Here is a 16,997-nt window from a genome sequence, read left to right as displayed (position 1 = left end):
TCGGGTCTTTGCAGATGAGCTCCGGGAGGTTGTATCATGCATTCGGTAGCTGACTTGGAGGTGACTGCGAGAAGCTGACAGATGGGTGTCCATTCAACAGGCCCAGCCCCTGTACTTGTCTCATACACCCAAAAAGAGAACAAAGGAGGCAAGGTGGCCCATGAAGAAGAGAATAAGCTTCAAATGCAACATCACTGTGGGTCTCCATAACCTCAGACACTCTCACGTCACTGTGTACCGAGCACACCTCTCCACCATGTACAGCAGACGTAAGAGTCAGGCTCTGACAAGGCAATGCCCAGAGGGTCACCTTGAGGGATAGGTGAAGCTGGGTACTCAGAGGGCCCATAGGAGCGGCCGGTTTGTATAATTTTTGGTGGTGCCCAGAATGGATCCAAGTCCCGCCCCCCAAACCAGCTTAAAGCTCTGGGAGGGAGCTTGGGTGCTGGTTGCAGGCTCTGGGCTGGGGCAGGGGGTTGGGGTGCAGGAGCGGGTGTGGGGTGCAGGCTCTGGGAGGGAGTTTGGGTGCAGGAGGGGGTTTGGGGTGCAGACTCTGGGAGGGAGTTTGGGTGCTGGGTGCTGGCTCTGGGCTGGGACAGGGGGTTGGGGTGCAGGTGGGGCACAGGGGTGCACAGGGACGGCAGGTGGGGGTGGGGGAGGCACTGGGGCAGTAGACAGGGCTGGGGGATGCTCTGGGGAGGGGGTGCAGGGGCTGCAGGCCGAGCCAGGGAAGAGGCGTGGTCCCAAACATTGGTGGAGCCGGACTCCCGGGCCCTGAATTTGCTGGAGCTCAGGCACCAGGGGCCCCTACAACTCGCCACCCTGAGTAACCATGAACAGAGCTGCGCTTGCCAGGTTGTCTCCTGGGTTCTTGTTTTCTGAGAACTGATCTGAGAAGACAACTCTGGTAAACCAGCTCCAAGCTAAAACAACGAGGAGTCCTTGTGGCACCTTAGAGACTACCAAATTTATTTGGGCATAAGCTTTCGTGAGCTAAAAAGCTTATGCCTAAATAAATTTGTTAGTCTCGAAGGTGCCACAAGGACTCCTCGTTGTTTTTGCTGATAGAGACTAACACGGTTACCACTCTGAAACCTGTCACCATGCAAAGCTCCAAGCTGTTTTCCTGTAAATGGAGTTCACTGACCAAGCAATTCCTAAAGGCCCTGGGCTTGACCCCATATAGAAAGTGCAATGGAAAACAGTTTAATTGTGTAAGATAGAATCCGAAACTGGATTATAAATAGAGGAAACCATGTAAAAGTTCCACTTTTCTGTGAAAGCCCCACAGCTCCGGTGGACGGCGTGCAGGCCGCAGGGACCAGCAGCCCGTGAAGGAAGAATACACGTCGGGTCTCCGAGCTGAATTAACAGCAGCAAGGTACCGTGTTGTGTGTGAGTTTGAAAGAGGGGCTTGTAACAGTTGTGAAAGCATTGAAAATTCTCATCCGTGGTTTGTTAAGAGCAGTGGGCGTTTTTACAGCCCCAGTGTTCTGGGCACTTCACACTATGGCCAAGGTTGTCAAAAGTGACTCGTGGAGTCGGGGGCCCGGCTTGACACAGCTCAGAGGCGCCTGACTCTCAGAATGTGCTGAGCACCCACCCCTGGAAATCAGGCCCCTTGAAGGGTCTCCAGTTGGGCACCTGAAAACTGAGGCACCCACAGTCACTAGCCACTTTTGAAAATCTTGGGCTAGAAATAAAACAACATGGTCCCACCTCAGATAGATCCAGGCTGAGCTGAGAATGACGTGAGGAATACGGGTACCCAACTGTGGGGAGGGAGGGGGAAGGTTACAGCCACACAGACACCTGCACATCCTGGGGACTTACTCTGAACTTTTTATTATTTATCTTTTATCAGAATCGAGGCCTCACTGTTTTAGGTGCTGCACAAACACATAAGACATCTGTGTATGTACGCACACACACAGAGTCCCTGCCACAAGCAGCTTAGTTTTATTTTTTTTTTAATTAAATAATAATAATCAATGTTGTTCACTGGCTCCTGGTGGGAATCCTGGAGGGAAACGTGGGGACTGGGTGAGGACTCGGTGAGCTCGCTGGACAGGGCATTCCCAGAGTGGAGGGTATCACGGGAGCAGGCATGGAGCTGGTTTGGCAGAAGCAGATGAATGGGCACCGAGCCTGGCATTCCTGGTGCTGCAGAGGGGATGGCAGGTGACGTGATGAGGGACGAAGTCAGGGGTGCAGAGAGGGCTGGCATTATGCAGGGCTGTGGAGGTGAGGACAAGAAGTTTGAACCACGTGCAGTGAAGTAGGGAAGAGCCAGTGGGGAGATCGAAAGAGGGAGTCGTCTGGTCAGAATGACAGGCTGGGAAGATGATTTTCGCAGCAGCATCTTGCACTGGGGAGCTGTGATGTGGGTATCCGGGAGGCCAGAGACGGGGAGGTTGCAGTAATTCACGTTGGAGATGATCCAGGAGGACAAGAGGTTTAGCGGTCAGGCTGGAGAGGAAAGGTTGGCTCTTACAGACATTGTGGAGGCAGGAGCAGCAGGATTTGTCCATGGTCTGGGGGTGAGATCCAGAGGAGCTGTCTGGGGAGAGGCTGAAACGTAGGACTGGGCAGTGAGAGGACGCAGAGAGCCAGAGCCAGAGAGAGAGCGAGAGATGAAACCAAGGAAGCAGGATACAGGGAGATGACGCACGTAACAGGCTGGACTCTGCTCAGTGACTCTGATTTCCTGTCACCCGGCCCCTTGTGAAGTGAATTACACCAGTGTACTTTGGGGTGTGAAGCACTTTCGTTCCTGCTGGGCAACGCTTTCCATCCACTTTGCACTGGCGTAGGTGACAAGGTGCAGGGCAATGGGGCTCAGGCCCACAGAATTTGGATTGAACGTGGTAACAGGCCAGAAGTCAGTGAGGGGAAGTGAGGAGGACAGAATGCGCTTGGAGAGGGAGTGACTTTAGCAGCAGCATTTGTGATAGACAGGAGGGGAATGAGGTGAAAGCAGGGAAGCTGGAGATTTTGATACAGTAGAAGATATTGATACAGCCCCTTGGATAATACCCCTGTCAAGCTTCCTCCCCCACTCTGAACTATAGGGTACAGATGTGGGGACCTGCATGAAAACCTCCTAAGCTTACTTTTACCAGCTTAGGTTAAAACTTCCCCAAGGTACAAATTAATTTTATCCTTTGTCCTTGGAATATCCACTGCTAGCACCAAACTCTAACTGGGTTTACTGGGAAACGTAGTTTGGACACGTCTTTCCCCCCAAAATCCTCCCAACCCTTGCACCCCACTTCCTGGGAAAGGTTTGGTAAAAATCCTCACCAATTTGCTTAGGTGACCACAGACCCAAACCCTTGGATCTGAGAACAATGAAAAAGCATTCAGTTTTCTTACAAGAAGACTTTTAATAGAAATAGAAGGAAATAGAAGTAAAGGAATCACCTCTGTAAAATCAGGATGATAGATACCTTACAGGGTAATTAGATTCAAAACATAGAGAATCCCTCTAGGCAAAACCTTAAGTTACAAAAAAGATACACAGACAGAAATAGTTATTCTATTCAGCACAGTTCTTTTCTCAGCCCTTTAAACAAATCATAATCTAACACGTACCTAGCTAGATTACTTACTAAAAGTTCTAAGACTCCATTCCTGGTCTATCCCCGGCCAAAGCAGCCTACCCACAGACACACACCCTTTGTTTCTCTCCCTCCTCCCAGCTTTTGAAAGTATCTTGTCCCTCATTGGTCATTTTGGTCAGGTGCCAGCGAGGTTACCTTTACCTTCTTAACCCTTTACAGGTGAGAGGATTTTTCCTCTGGCCAGGAGGGATTTTAAAGGGGTTTACCCTTCCCTTTATATTTATGACAACCCCCACCTCAGAGAGCCCCTAGGCCCCCTCTCCAAGACCCCAGCACAGAGGGGTATCGGGGTGTTCTGGGGTGCGCCAGGGGCTGGAGGAGACATGGCAGGGGCATTCTTACATCTCTGCAATGGCCCAGAGGAAGCACTGAGGCAGGGCACAAGTTAAGGCACCCCTGAGCATACGAGCCACCCCCCTGCACCAGCCGCCGTGCCAGTGTGGGATGAGTCTGGCCACGGGCTGCAGCTGAGAGGGTGGCAAAGAGAGGGTTAATCTGTATTGATGTTATACAGGGAATAGTGACAAGACACAGCACGAGCCTGGATGTGAAACATTCTGATATCGCGGTGTGACATTCTGGGGATCCCCCAGAGCAGTCAGGGGGTCTGTCACCATCTGCCTGTGACCGTGGGTCCCTTAATCCTGTGTGGCTCTGGCTCGGAGCCCTGGCACCAGCATCCAGCCCACAGGCAGAAAGGTCTCACCCTGGCTTCCAGCAGCCTCGTTATCCCTGCAGGGTGACCCCACCAGCCCTTCCAGTCCCAAGCATCCCCAAATCCGCCTACCCCGAGTTCTTCACTGCCAGACCTTTTCCCCTCTAGTTCCTCACCCCAAAGGCTTGAAACCAGCCCCCCAGTTCTCAGTTCACTTTGGGACACACTCCACACCGTTTGCACACTAGAGACCCATCATTTGTCTCTCCTGGGTTGTACAATGCGAGGTGCTGGGGGTTAGTCTTGTCTGGCTGGGGAGGCAGCTCCTCCCTGCCTGGCTGGCCACCACCCTGCTGGGAGCGGGAGATGAAGCTTTAGGAACCAGCTCCAGACTCTACATACACGATACATAAATCCCTAAGCACAGCCTGGATCCATCTCGCACAGTGATCAGTAAGTTGAGAACATCACAGGCTTTCAGAAAAGAGCTCACTCAACATAATTATACACAATAGCATTGTACACAATCCTTTGAGTCCATTGCCTGTTCTTAGGGGTTCAGACCCCCTGTTCTGCCCTTGGGGTGTCTGGACCCCGTGACACATGGCAAAGGGGGCAGCATTTGAACCTAGATTTTAGTGGGGCAGTAGCTCCACGACAGTCAAGGTTGAAACTCTCCTCCTGTGTAGCAGTCTAAAATCCCCCTGCACACTCAACTGCCTTGAAAATTGCTGTGATACCAACAATTTTTTGCACATAGGTGGGGAGGGGGGGGTGCTTAACTTCATCAGTCTCAGCTGATGACACCTGTCAGGATAGACCTCAACCAGAGGAGCATCCCTGAGGGAACCAGGACGCAAACTAAAACAGAGATTTATTTGTCAAAATCAGCGCTATGAACGGCCCCCGAAACGAAGTGGAAGTGAGGTTGAGGCTGTGGAACAGACGTCCAATAGGAATAGTGGGGGCAGACGGACTAGTTTTAAGAAGGAGCTTGGTAAGTTTAGGAACGGGACGATATGACGGGGCTGCCTACGGTATCAGAGGACTGGACTCAACCCAGGAGGTTCCTTCCAGCCCTATGTCTTATTGTTCCCGAATCAAACCACAGCTTAATAATACCAACTAATTATACTTCCCTGAATGCTCATATATAAGGCTATGATTTCATCATGGTAAAGGCCACGGACCAGTCAAGGGCAATAAAAAAAAGTCACAGCCTGTGATCTGTCCGTGACTTTACTAAAAATGCCCCTCACTAAATCTTAGGTGCTGGGGGAGGAGGGGTGCTCCAGGGGAGGCTGCTGCTGGGGGGGGTGCTCCGACAGTCACTGCTGCTCCTGGGGGGGTGGCGGCCAGTAGCCCCACCGCCGCTGCTGCTCCTCCAGGCGGGGGGGGAACCCGGGGCCCCACCGCTGCTGCTCCTGGACTGCTGCTCCGTGGCAGGGCCCGGGATCAGTTGTCTGGGGCCGCCGAAGCAGTGGCCAGAGTGGCTGGCCCCGGGGTCACCCAGGTGCTGGGGCAGCCCTAGGGTCAGCTACACCAGCCGCTGCAGCTGCAGAAGTCATGGAGGTCCTGGAAAGTCATGGACTCTGTGACTTCCAGGACCTCCATGAAAGACTCACAGACTTACTCATATATAAGCTAACAATCACATTTTCATCCTGCTCAATAAATATCAGTTGACAATTCCTAATACTAGACAAATAATTTCCTAAATCATTTGAAATCTCTCAGCTACAATTGTGGGGTACGGCATTTTGGAAAGAGGGCACAGCTGTCCCGTGCGCATGCTAGGAGTATGGCTTACGTAGTGCGCAGCTACTAGTGTGCGTCAACTCAGTGCCAACGTACCCCCATGTGGACAAGGCCTGAGTTCATACATTCGCTGAGATTAAACTTTAAAACAACCCTCTGTAGGGCACATATCAAGAGGAGGCTGGTGTGATGGATTCTGGGGTAAACGTGTAACAGGAAGACAGTTGGTGGGTGGCTTGCGGTTCTGTAAGTGTAGGTAAGAGACATGAAATGGAGCCGTTCCCTTTAACGCTCCTCTGGGAATGGTCTCGGAGAGGGAGATTTCCTTATGCTATATCTATTGGCAGATGTTCCTGCTCTATTCCAAGGTGCAAGGCCTGAAAGGTGTACGATTTTATTTAGACTTTAAAGTAGGGGTGGGCAAACTTTTTGGCCTGAGGGCCACATCGGGGAATACAAATTGTATGGCGAGCCATGAATGCACACAAAATTGGGGTTGGGGTGCGGGAGGGGGGTGTCCCTTCTCTGGCTCATATGCGTGGAGCGGCCCCCGACTGTCGGAGCGGGGCCATGTGGCTGCTTCCGGGAGCTCAAGCAGCCCCCAACCCGGCACCCCGGCTGGAGCGCCAGAGCAGAGCAAGCCCCAGACCCTGCTCCCCAGCAGGAGCTCATGGGCCAGCTTACAACGGCTCGACCCGCGGGCCATAGTTTGCCCACCCCTGCTTCAGAGGCATGCTCTGGCTTGCGTTAAGTAAGGGCTGTTGCCTCTCTTCTTAACCATTGGGCAGCAGGTATTTATGGCTCCCTGGCTGCAATTTAGCCCCCTATCAGGACATCCAGCTTGCTGGCATGTCACAGCGTTCTTTCAATACGTCTGGGATCTTACATGAGAGCAGCAAAATACAACAGTTGTTTTGCTTTGTGGCTTACATCTCTCTAAATTGCATCAAATTATAACTATTTCCCATTCTTCCTAATAGGAACAATTCCTTTGAAATATAAAATTTAGAATTCATAATCTGAGGCAAGAAAAGGGAGAGGTAAATCTCTGAGTGACTTTCTTCCTCTCCTGTCCCCTGTGGAGACTAGAAGATCCATCATTCTTTTAAAACCAAGGCAATGTTCGGAAAAAGCTTTGAAGACTGAAGCCAGTGACTCGATTCTAAATCTGCTCCCCAGAAACTTAAGTGTAACCCCAGTTCTTTCTTGCAGGTCAGACAGAGGAGAGAGCATCTGGGTGTGGAACAATGGCCGGATCAGATGACACCATTGCGATGCCGGCTCTGGGCCGCCCTTTCCAGCTGGGGATGCTGTACGACTGCCGCAGTGACTCCCTCATCCCAGGTAATTGTCACCCGGGGGGAGCCCGGGGCCCAACTTAGCGTTTCAGGAAAAAGAAGCATTTGGCACCTGTTTCTTTTAGGAACATTTGGGTTTGGGATTTGAGTTGGGGAAAAAACAAAGGGCATCCAAACCTGCCCGGGTACTGTCCTGCTGACCCTCCTTACAGCACTGGCTGCACTAGGAGAAAGGAGAAACTTTCCATCCACTCCCCTGCCACTGCGATATCTCTGCAGCCCCACCCGCATGGCAGTCGGCCTAGGAAAGGGGGACAGTGCCCCCGAGCTGGCTCATCCCCCCATTTCCACATGGGAGGGGTGAGGTCCCGGTGAGAAGGGTCCTCTCTACACACAGATCTTCGGGGCATGAGGGGACCCATTAGAAGGAAACACTTCAGCTATTCACACACATCACTGTGACCCATATGAACTGTCCCCACCCCGGAAAAGGCCTGGCATCGCTGTGGACAGCTCAGTGAAAACACCCACTCTGTGTCCAGTGGCAGGCCAAGCCGTGAACAGGGTGCTCGGGTGCCCGAGGAACAGCATGGAAAATGCCACCAGACCTATTCCAATGGCATTATATAAATCAACGGGCCACACTCCCCTGGAATGTGTGCTCCGTGCTGGCCGTCCCATCACAAAGAGGGTATCACAGAAATCGAGGCAGTTCGGACAATGATGATAAAAATTACTAGAAACCTGGGGAGAATTTCACAGGAAAAGACAAAACAAAATATTTCATATAGAGACAAGAATAAGCTGGAGGTGAAACAGGGATACAGAAGAATGAAAGGGCTAGAGAAGGTAAATAGGAAAGGGCTAGAGAAGGTAAATAGGAAAGGGCTAGAGAAGGTAAATAGGAATGGGCTAGAGAAGGTAAATAGGAATGGGCTAGAGAAGGTAAAGAAGAAGTACCTATTTACTCTCTCATAGAAAAATAACAAGGGGACACTCAAAATTAAAATACAACTAGTTTAAACTCGATAAAGGAAATACATTTTAAAGCAACATAATTAGCATGAGGAACTCACCCCACCAGACATCACTGAATCATAGAAATTTAGGGCTGGAAGGGCCCTTAAGGGGACACCTAGTCCAGCTACCTGCATTGAGGCAGGAATAAGTGCACCAGGGCCATCTCTGAGAGGTATTTGTCTAACCTGTTCTTTAAAACCTACAATGATGGTATCAAGAACATAAGACCGGCCCTACTGGGTCAGACCAAAGGTCCATCAAGCCCAGTATCCTGTCCTCTGACAGTGGCCAACGGCAGGTCCCCCAAAGGGAATGAACAGACAGGTTATCATCAAGTGATCCATCCCCTGTCACCCAATCGCAACTTCTGGCAAACAGAGGCTAGGGACACTATTTTCTGCACATCCTGGCTAATAGTCACTGATGGACCTATCTTCCATGAATCTATCTAGCTCCCTTTTGAACCCCATCATAGGATTGGCCTTCACAACACCCTCTGGCAAGGAGTTCCAGAGGTTGACAATGCATTGCGTGAAAAAATTCTTTCTTGTGTTTGTTTTAAACCTGCTACCTATTAATTTCATTTGATGACCCCTTGTTCTTGTATTATGAGAAGGAGTAAATAACACTTCTTTATTTACTTTATCTATACCTCTCATGATTTTATAGACTTCTGTCATATTCCCCCTTAGTTGCCTCTTTTCCAAGCTGAAAAGTCCCAGTCTTATTAATCTCTCTTATACAGAAGCCATTTTATACCCCTAATCATTTTTGTTGCCCTTTTCTGAACCTTTTCCAATTCCAATATATCTTTTTGAGATAGGGTGACCACATCTGCACGCAGTATTCAAGGTGTGGGCGAACCATAGATTTATATAGAGGCAATAGGATATTTTCTGTCTTATTATCTATCCCTTTCTTAATTCTTCCCAGCATTCTGTTAGCTTTTTTGACTGCCGCTGCACATTAAGTGGATGTTTTCAGAGAACTATCCATACTGACTCCAAGATCTCTTTCTTGAGTGGTAACAGCTAATTTAGACCCCTTCATTTCATACGTAGAGTTGGGATTATGTTTTCCAATGTGCATTATTTTGCATTTATCAACTTTAAATTTCATCTGCCATTTTGTTGCCCAGTCACCCTGTTTTGAGAGATCCTTTTGTAGCTCTTCGCAGTCTGCCTGGGACTTAACTATCTTGAGTAGTTTTGTATCATCTGCAAATTTTGCCACCACACTGTTTACCCCTTTTTTCAGATTGTTTATGAATATGTTAAATAGGACTGGGCCCAGTACATATCCCTGGGGGACACCACTATTTACCTCTCTCCATTCTGAAAACTGACCATTTATTCCTACCCTTTGTTTCCTATCTTTTAACCAGTTACCAATCCATGGGAAAACCTTCCCTCTTATCCCATAACTGCTTATTTTGCTTAAGAGCCTTTGGTGAGGGACCTTGTCAAAGGCTTTCTGAAAATCTAAGTACACTATATCCACTCGATCCCCCTGTCCACATGCTTGTTGACCCCCTCAGAGAATTCTAGTAGATTGGTGAGGCATGATTTCTCTTTACAAAAACCATGTTAGCTATTTCCCAACAAATTATGTTCATCTATGCGTCTGACAATTTTGTTCTTTACGATAGTTTCAACCAATTTGCCCAGTACTGAAGTGACATTTATTGGCCTGTAGTTACCAGGGTCACCTCTGGAGCCCTTTTTAAAAACTGGCATCACATTAGCTCTCCTCCAGTCATTTGGTACAGAAGCTGATTTAAATGATAGGTTACAGACTACAGTTAGTAGTCCTGCAATTTCACATTTGAGTTCCTTCAGAACTCTTGGGTGAATACCATCAGGTCCTGGAGATTTATTACTGTTTAGTTTATCAATTTGTTCCAAAACCTCCTCTAATGACACCTCAATTTGGGACAGTTCTTCAGATCTCAGAGTAACAGCCGTGTTAGTCTGTATTCGCAAAAAGAAAAGGAGGACTTGTGGCACCTTAGAGACTAACCAATTTATTTGAGCGTGAGCTTCTGTAGCTCACGAAAGCTCATGCTCAAATAAATTGGTTAGTCTCTAAGGTGCCACAAGTCCTCCTTTTCTTTCTTCAGATCTGTCACCTAAAAAGAATGGCTGAGGTTTGGGAATCTCCCTCACATCCTCAACAGTGCAGACCGATGCAAAGAATTCATTTAGTTTCTCAAGGCTGAATCCCAACTCTGTCACTCCGAGTGCAGAGTGGGGCACGCAAGGATTTTAAAAATTAATACTGGCCACTCCAGGCTTGTTTTAAACTCCCAAGGTTACAGCTTCTCTCTGACCTTGGCTTGGTAAATGCTGCCACCAACCAAATGCAAAAAACACCCAACCCCTTTCAAGCTAGGAAGGAACACTTGGGAATTCCTCCCTATGGGGTGCCCTCAAGCCCTTTCACCCCAGCTGAGAAACAGTCTGGGAACAGCTGAGAAAGAAAAAGGAAATTAGCTGTGGCTACCAGCTAATCAAACAACATGCATAAACCTCTTAGCACACCAAAACTCCAATTCTGTTCTTAAAAAAGGAAATTTTATTAAAAATAAAAAGAAAGAAAATGCATCTGGAATTTAGGCTTCTGCTAGATTTTAAAAGAGCAATTCCAAAAATCAAGCACCCAAAATAGCTTTCTTGTGGGTTTAGCTTAAAGGTTACAAGCAAACAAAAGCATCTGGGGTTATGACAGAGGAGTCCACAAGCCAATAAGAAATAAAATAAATAACCCTATCATAGAATCATAGAATATCAGGGTTGGAAGGGACCCCAGAAGGTCATCTAGTCCAACCCCCTGCTCGAAGCAGGACCAATTCCCAGTTAAATCATCCCAGCCAGGGCTTTGTCAAGCCTGACCTTAAAAACCTCTAAGGAAGGAGATTCTACCACCTCCCTAGGTAACGCATTCCAGTGTTTCACCACCCTCTTAGTGAAAAAGTTTTTCCTAATATCCAATCTAAACCTCCCCCACTAATCTAACTAATCCCACTGCAACTTGAGACCATTACTCCTCGTTCTGTCATCTGCTACCATTGAGAACAGTCTAGAGCCATCCTCTTTGGAACCCCCTTTCAGGTACTTGAAAGCAGCTATCAAATCCCCCCTCATTCTTCTCTTCTGCAGGCTAAACAATCCCAGCTCCCTCAGCCTCTCCTCATAAGTCATGTGTTCCAGACCCCTAATCATTTTTGTTGCCCTTCGCTGGACTCTCTCCAATTTATCCACATCCTTCTTGTAGTGTGGGGCCCAAAACTGGACACAGTACTCCAGATGAGGCCTCACCAATGTCGAATAGAGGGGAACGATCACGTCCCTCGATCTGCTCGCTATGCCCCTACTTATACATCCCAAAATGCCATTGGCCTTCTTGGCAACAAGGGCACACTGCTGACTCATATCCAGCTTCTCGTCCACTGTCACCCCTAGGTCCTTTTCCGCAGAACTGCTGCCTAGCCATTCGGTCCCTAGTCTGTAGCGGTGCATTGGATTCTTCCATCCTAAGTGCAGGACCCTGCACTTATCCTTATTGAACCTCATCAGATTTCTTTTGGCCCAATCCTCCAATTTGTCTAGGTCCCTCTGTATCCTATCCCTCCCCTCCAGCGTATCTACCACTCCTCCCAGTTTAGTATTATCCGCAAATTTGCTGAGAGTGCAATCCACACCATCCTCCAGATCATTTATAAAGATATTGAACAAAACCGGCCCCAGGACCGACCCTTGGGGCACTCCACTTGATACCGGCTGCCAACTAGACATGGACCCATTGATCACTACCCGTTGAGCCCGACAATCTAGCCAGCTTTCTACCCACCTTATAGTGCATTCATCCAGCCCATACTTCCTTAACTTGCTGACAAGAATACTGTGGGAGACCGTGTCAAAAGCTTTGCTAAAGTCAAGAAACAATACATCCACTGCTTTCCCTTCATCCACAGAACCAATAATCTCATCATAAAAGGCAATTAGATTAGTCAGGCATGACCTTCCCTTGGTGAATCCATGCTGGCTGTTCCTGATCACTTTCCTCTCATGCAAGTGCTTCAGGATTGATTCTTTGAGGACCTGCTCCATGATTTTTCCAGGGACTGAAGTGAGGCTGACTGGCCTGTAGTTCCCAGGATCCTCCTTCTTCCCTTTTTTAAAGATTGGCACTACATTAGCCTTTTTCCAGTGATCCGGGACTTCCCTGGTTCGCCACGAGTTTTCAAAGATAATGGCCAATGGCTCTGCAATCACAGCCGCCAATTCCTTCAGCACTCTCGGATGCAACCTAATCGCATCTGGCTAAACACTCTGATCTGTTTACACATTGGAGTTCAGATAAGTCATTCTAGGCATGATCCGATGACTTATAATCTGGGGTGAGCTGAATTCGCGCCGGTTCGCGCGAACCGGGTGTTAAATTTTGAACCTGTTTTAGAACCGGCTGTTAACCCGCTTCCCTGCAGGGGGCGCTGAGGCTTTGCTGGGCTCCGGCCGGGAAGTGATGTGATTCCTCCTCTGGCCACTGGGGGCGCTGCGCTGCGGGAGCGACGTGGGCTGCCCCCCCATCCCTGGGACTCCCTCTGCTGGGCCGGGGCTGCGTCCTGCTGCTCGGGCTGCTCCCCGTGAGCCCCCACCACCCTGCCCGCAGCCGGCCCCGCCGCACGCACCCCCTGCCCTGCCCGCAGCCAGCCCGTCTCCAGCCACCCCTGCACCCTCTGCCCTGCCCGCAGCCAGCCCCTGTCTCCAGTCAGTCCCTGCACCCCCCTACCCTGCCTGCAGCCAGCCCCTACCTCCAGTCAGTCCCTGCCGTACCCCCTGCCTGCAGCCAGCCCCTGTCTCCAGCCACCCCCACACCCCTTGCCCTGCCCGCAGCCAGCCCCTGCCGCACCCTCTGCCCTGTTTCCAGCCAACCTCTGCCGCACGCACCCCCTGCCCTGCCTGCAGCCAGCCCCTGTCCCCAGCCAGTCCCTGCCGCACCCCCTGCCCACAGCCAGCCCGTCTCCAGCCACCCCCACATCCCCTGCCCTGCCTGCAGCCAGCCCCTGCCGCACCCTCTGCCCTGTATCCAGCCAACCTCTGCCGCACGCACCCGCTCCCCTGCCTGCAGCCAGCCCCTGTCTCCAGCCACCCTCACACCCCCTGCCCTGCCCGCAGCCAGGCCCTGCCACCTGCACCCCCTGTCCTGCCCGCAGCCTGTCCCTGTCTCCAGCCAGCCCCACACCCCCTTGCCTCCAGCCAACCCTGCACCCTCCTGTCTCCAGCCAGCTCCGCACCGCCTGCCCTGCCCACAGCCAGCCCCGCACCCTCCTGTCTCCAGCCAGCTCTGCTGCCCCCTGCCCCTGCCCTGCCCGCAGCCAGCCTGGCCCCCCTGCCTCCAGCTAGCCCTGCCCCATGCCCCTGTCTGCAGCTGTCCCCATGTCCACTGGTGCCCTGCAGTTCCCAGGGCAGTAACCCTGCACACCTGCTTCAATGAGTGGGGAAGGGAGCAGCTGGGACCCACACTTGTGCACACCCTAGGGTGACCAGACAGCAAGTGTGAAAAATCAGGACAGGGGTTGGGGGGTAATAGGAGCCTATATAAAAAAAAGACCCCAAAACCAGGACTGTCCCTATAAAATTGGGACATCTGGTCACCCTAGCACATGCCCAGGGCATGGCGGGGACCCACACCTGTGAAACGGAGGTAATTGCTAGGTCAGGCCCATCTTTTTAAAAAAGAACTTTCGGCAGGGTTAACATACATCCCTATTTTCCCAGACAGGTCAGGCCTTTTTGTTCTTAAATCGCCATCCGGGAGGAATTCCTCCCAGGAAAATACAGACCTATGGTAACCCTGTTGGTACAAAAAATACATACTGAGGCACATCCCTCAGGGAACAGGTTGTTAAGATTTTGGCAGCTCATCACTGCTTATAATCATACCTGGCTTAGCTGCTTACAACATGGCTGCTCTGTCCCTCCAGAGAACAACAGACAAAGGCAAACTTTCTTTTCCAATTTTAAAAAGTTCTAGCCTTCCCATTGGCTCTTTTGGTCAGGTGCCCACTTTTTTTTCTTTACCTGGGGGACTTTTAACCCTTTACAGGTAAAGCAAGTAAAGAACAGCTATCAAGAGGGATTTTACAGCTAACTGATTGGCTGGGTGTCCATCAAAGGGAGCTACCCCCACTTTATTTATCACAGATGGGGATTCCACAACCTCCCTTGGAAGTCTATTCCAGTGCTTAATTATCCTTACAATTAGAAAGTTTTCCTAATAACTAACTTAAACCTCCCTTGCTGCAGATAAAGCCAATTACTTTTTGGCCTCCCTTCAGCGGACATGGAGAACAACTGATCACTGTCCTCACTGTCAACAGCCCTTAACAGATTTGAAAACCATTATCAGCTCTGCTCTCAGTCTTCTTCTCTTAAGACTAAACATACCCACTGTTTCTAATCTATCTTCTATAGGGCAGGTTTTCTAAACCCTTTATCAGTTTTCGCAAAAAGAAAAGGAGTACTTGTGGCACCTTAGAGACTAACCAATTTATTTGAGCATGAGCTTTCGTGAGCTACAGCTCACTTCATCAGATGTTTACCGTGGAAACTGCAGCAGACTTTATATACACACAGAAATCATGAAACAATACCTCCTCCCACCCCACTGTCCTGCTGGTAATAGCTTATCTAAAGTGATCAACAGGTGGGCCATTTCCAGCACAAATCCAGGTTTTCTCACCCTCCACCCCCCCACACAAATTCACTCTCCTGCTGGTGCTAGCCCATCCAAAGTGACAACTCTTTACATAATCAAGTCGGGCTATTTCCTGCATAGATCAAGGTTTTCTCACATCCGAGAAAACCTTGATCTATGCAGGAAATAGCCCGACTTGATTATGTAAAGAGTTGTCACTTTGGATGGGCTAGCACCAGCAGGAGAGTGAATTTGTGTGGGGGGGTGGAGGGTGAGAAAACCTGGATTTGTGCTGGAAATGGCCCACCTGTTGATCACTTTAGATAAGCTATTACCAGCAGGACAGTGGGGTGGGAGGAGGTATTGTTTCATGATTTCTGTGTGTATATAAAGTCTGCTGCAGTTTCCACGGTAAACATCTGATGAAGTGAGCTGTAGCTCACGAAAGCTCATGCTCAAATAAATTGGTTAGTCTCTAAGGTGCCACAAGTACTCCTTTTCTTTTTGCGAATACAGACTAACACGGCTGTTCCTCTGAAATTTATCAGTTTTGTTGCTCTTCCCTCACCCTTCTAGTTTGTCCAGATTTTTCTTGCAGTGTGGCGCCCCAAACTGGACACAATACTCCAGCTCAGGCCTTTCCAGTGCTGAGAAGAGCAGGACAACTACCTCCCACACCACAATTATATTAGCCTTTTGCACAACTGCATCCCATGGTTGTCTCATATTCAATTTGTGATCCGCTATAATCCCCAGGTCCTTTTCCGCAGTACTACTGCCTAGCCAGTTATTCCCCATTTTGTAACGGTGCATTTGATTTTTCCTTCCTAAGTGTAGTACTTTGCACTTGTCTTTATTGAATTTCATCTTGTTGATTTCAGACCAATTATCCAATTGATCAGATCATTTCTAATAGAAGTCAGAGTAGCAGCCCTGTTAGTCTGTATCCGCAAAAAGAAAAGGAGGACGTGTGGCACCTTAGAGACTAACCAATTTATTTGAGCATGAGCTTTCGTGAGCTACAGCTCACTTCATCGGATGCATCCCTGTAGCTCATGAAAGCTCATGCTCAAATAAATTGGTTAGTCTCTAAGGTGCCACAAGTCCTCCTTTTCTAATAGAAGTGACATTTCAATCATAAATATAGCACTTGCTTCCTGGGACAGTGTACTCCTGAGGGGGGAGTGAACTCAGTCATTCTGGAGAGGGATATATGAAAAAAAACAGAAAAGATCACATCTTCCAAAGTCCTGTAAGAAGCCGGGGGCAAGGGAAGGTTGTTAGGGTGTAGTTCAGCCTTGACTTGGCACATTTGTATGTTACCAGGTCAGTTTACTTGATGTCCTTCACTCGTTATTTTTCAATCTCAGAAATGAGACACAATTAAAGGATGGATAGATTCTGTGTCCTGTGCATCTATCAGTTACGTTACCATGTGTCTGTCTCTACTATTCCAGGGATCACGCTGTGGGGCCTGGAACAGCTTCGCAAGGATGTAAACACAAAACCACAACCCAAGACTGAATTTGAGATCATCGCATCCGACACCATTGAAGAGAAGGCCAATGCCCTCAATGTCACAGCCTCGCTGAAGGCCAGTTTCCTGGGGGGGCTGGTTGAAGTAATTGGATCTGCCAAATACTTAAATGACACCAAAAAATCCAAACAACAGGCCCGAATTACTCTCCAGTACTCTGCCACAACAAACTTTGAACAACTAACTATGAACCATTTAGGACCAGAGAATGTTTCTTATCCTGCTGTATTTGACCAAGGCACCGCCACCCATGTGGTCACGGCTGTGCTGTACGGGGCTCAGGCTTTCTTCGTGTTTGATCGGGAAGTTTCTTCTTCTGAGAATGTACGTGAGATAGAGGGAAAGCTCCAGATTGCAATTAAAAAGATACCCATGTTTTCCATAGAAGGGGAAGGAGCTGTCAAAAT

General features: G+C 49.3%; 1 long non-coding RNA gene across 1 annotated transcript; it reads left to right on the top strand.

The window, feature by feature from the left end:
• Positions 1-1,293: 1,293 nt before the first annotated feature.
• On the top strand, positions 1,294-16,590 carry LOC144930146 (uncharacterized). The gene is made up of 3 exons (XR_013635249.1): positions 1,294-1,381; positions 7,249-7,380; positions 16,511-16,590. It is a non-coding gene; the product is annotated as an uncharacterized LOC144930146 (long non-coding RNA).
• The last annotated feature ends 407 nt before the right edge of the window (positions 16,591-16,997 follow it).

This window comes from Lepidochelys kempii, chromosome 2, assembly GCF_965140285.1.
Source record: "Lepidochelys kempii isolate rLepKem1 chromosome 2, rLepKem1.hap1, whole genome shotgun sequence".
Classification (NCBI taxonomy): domain Eukaryota; kingdom Metazoa; phylum Chordata; order Testudines; family Cheloniidae; genus Lepidochelys; species Lepidochelys kempii.
This window is presented reverse-complemented; position numbering and strand designations above follow the sequence as displayed.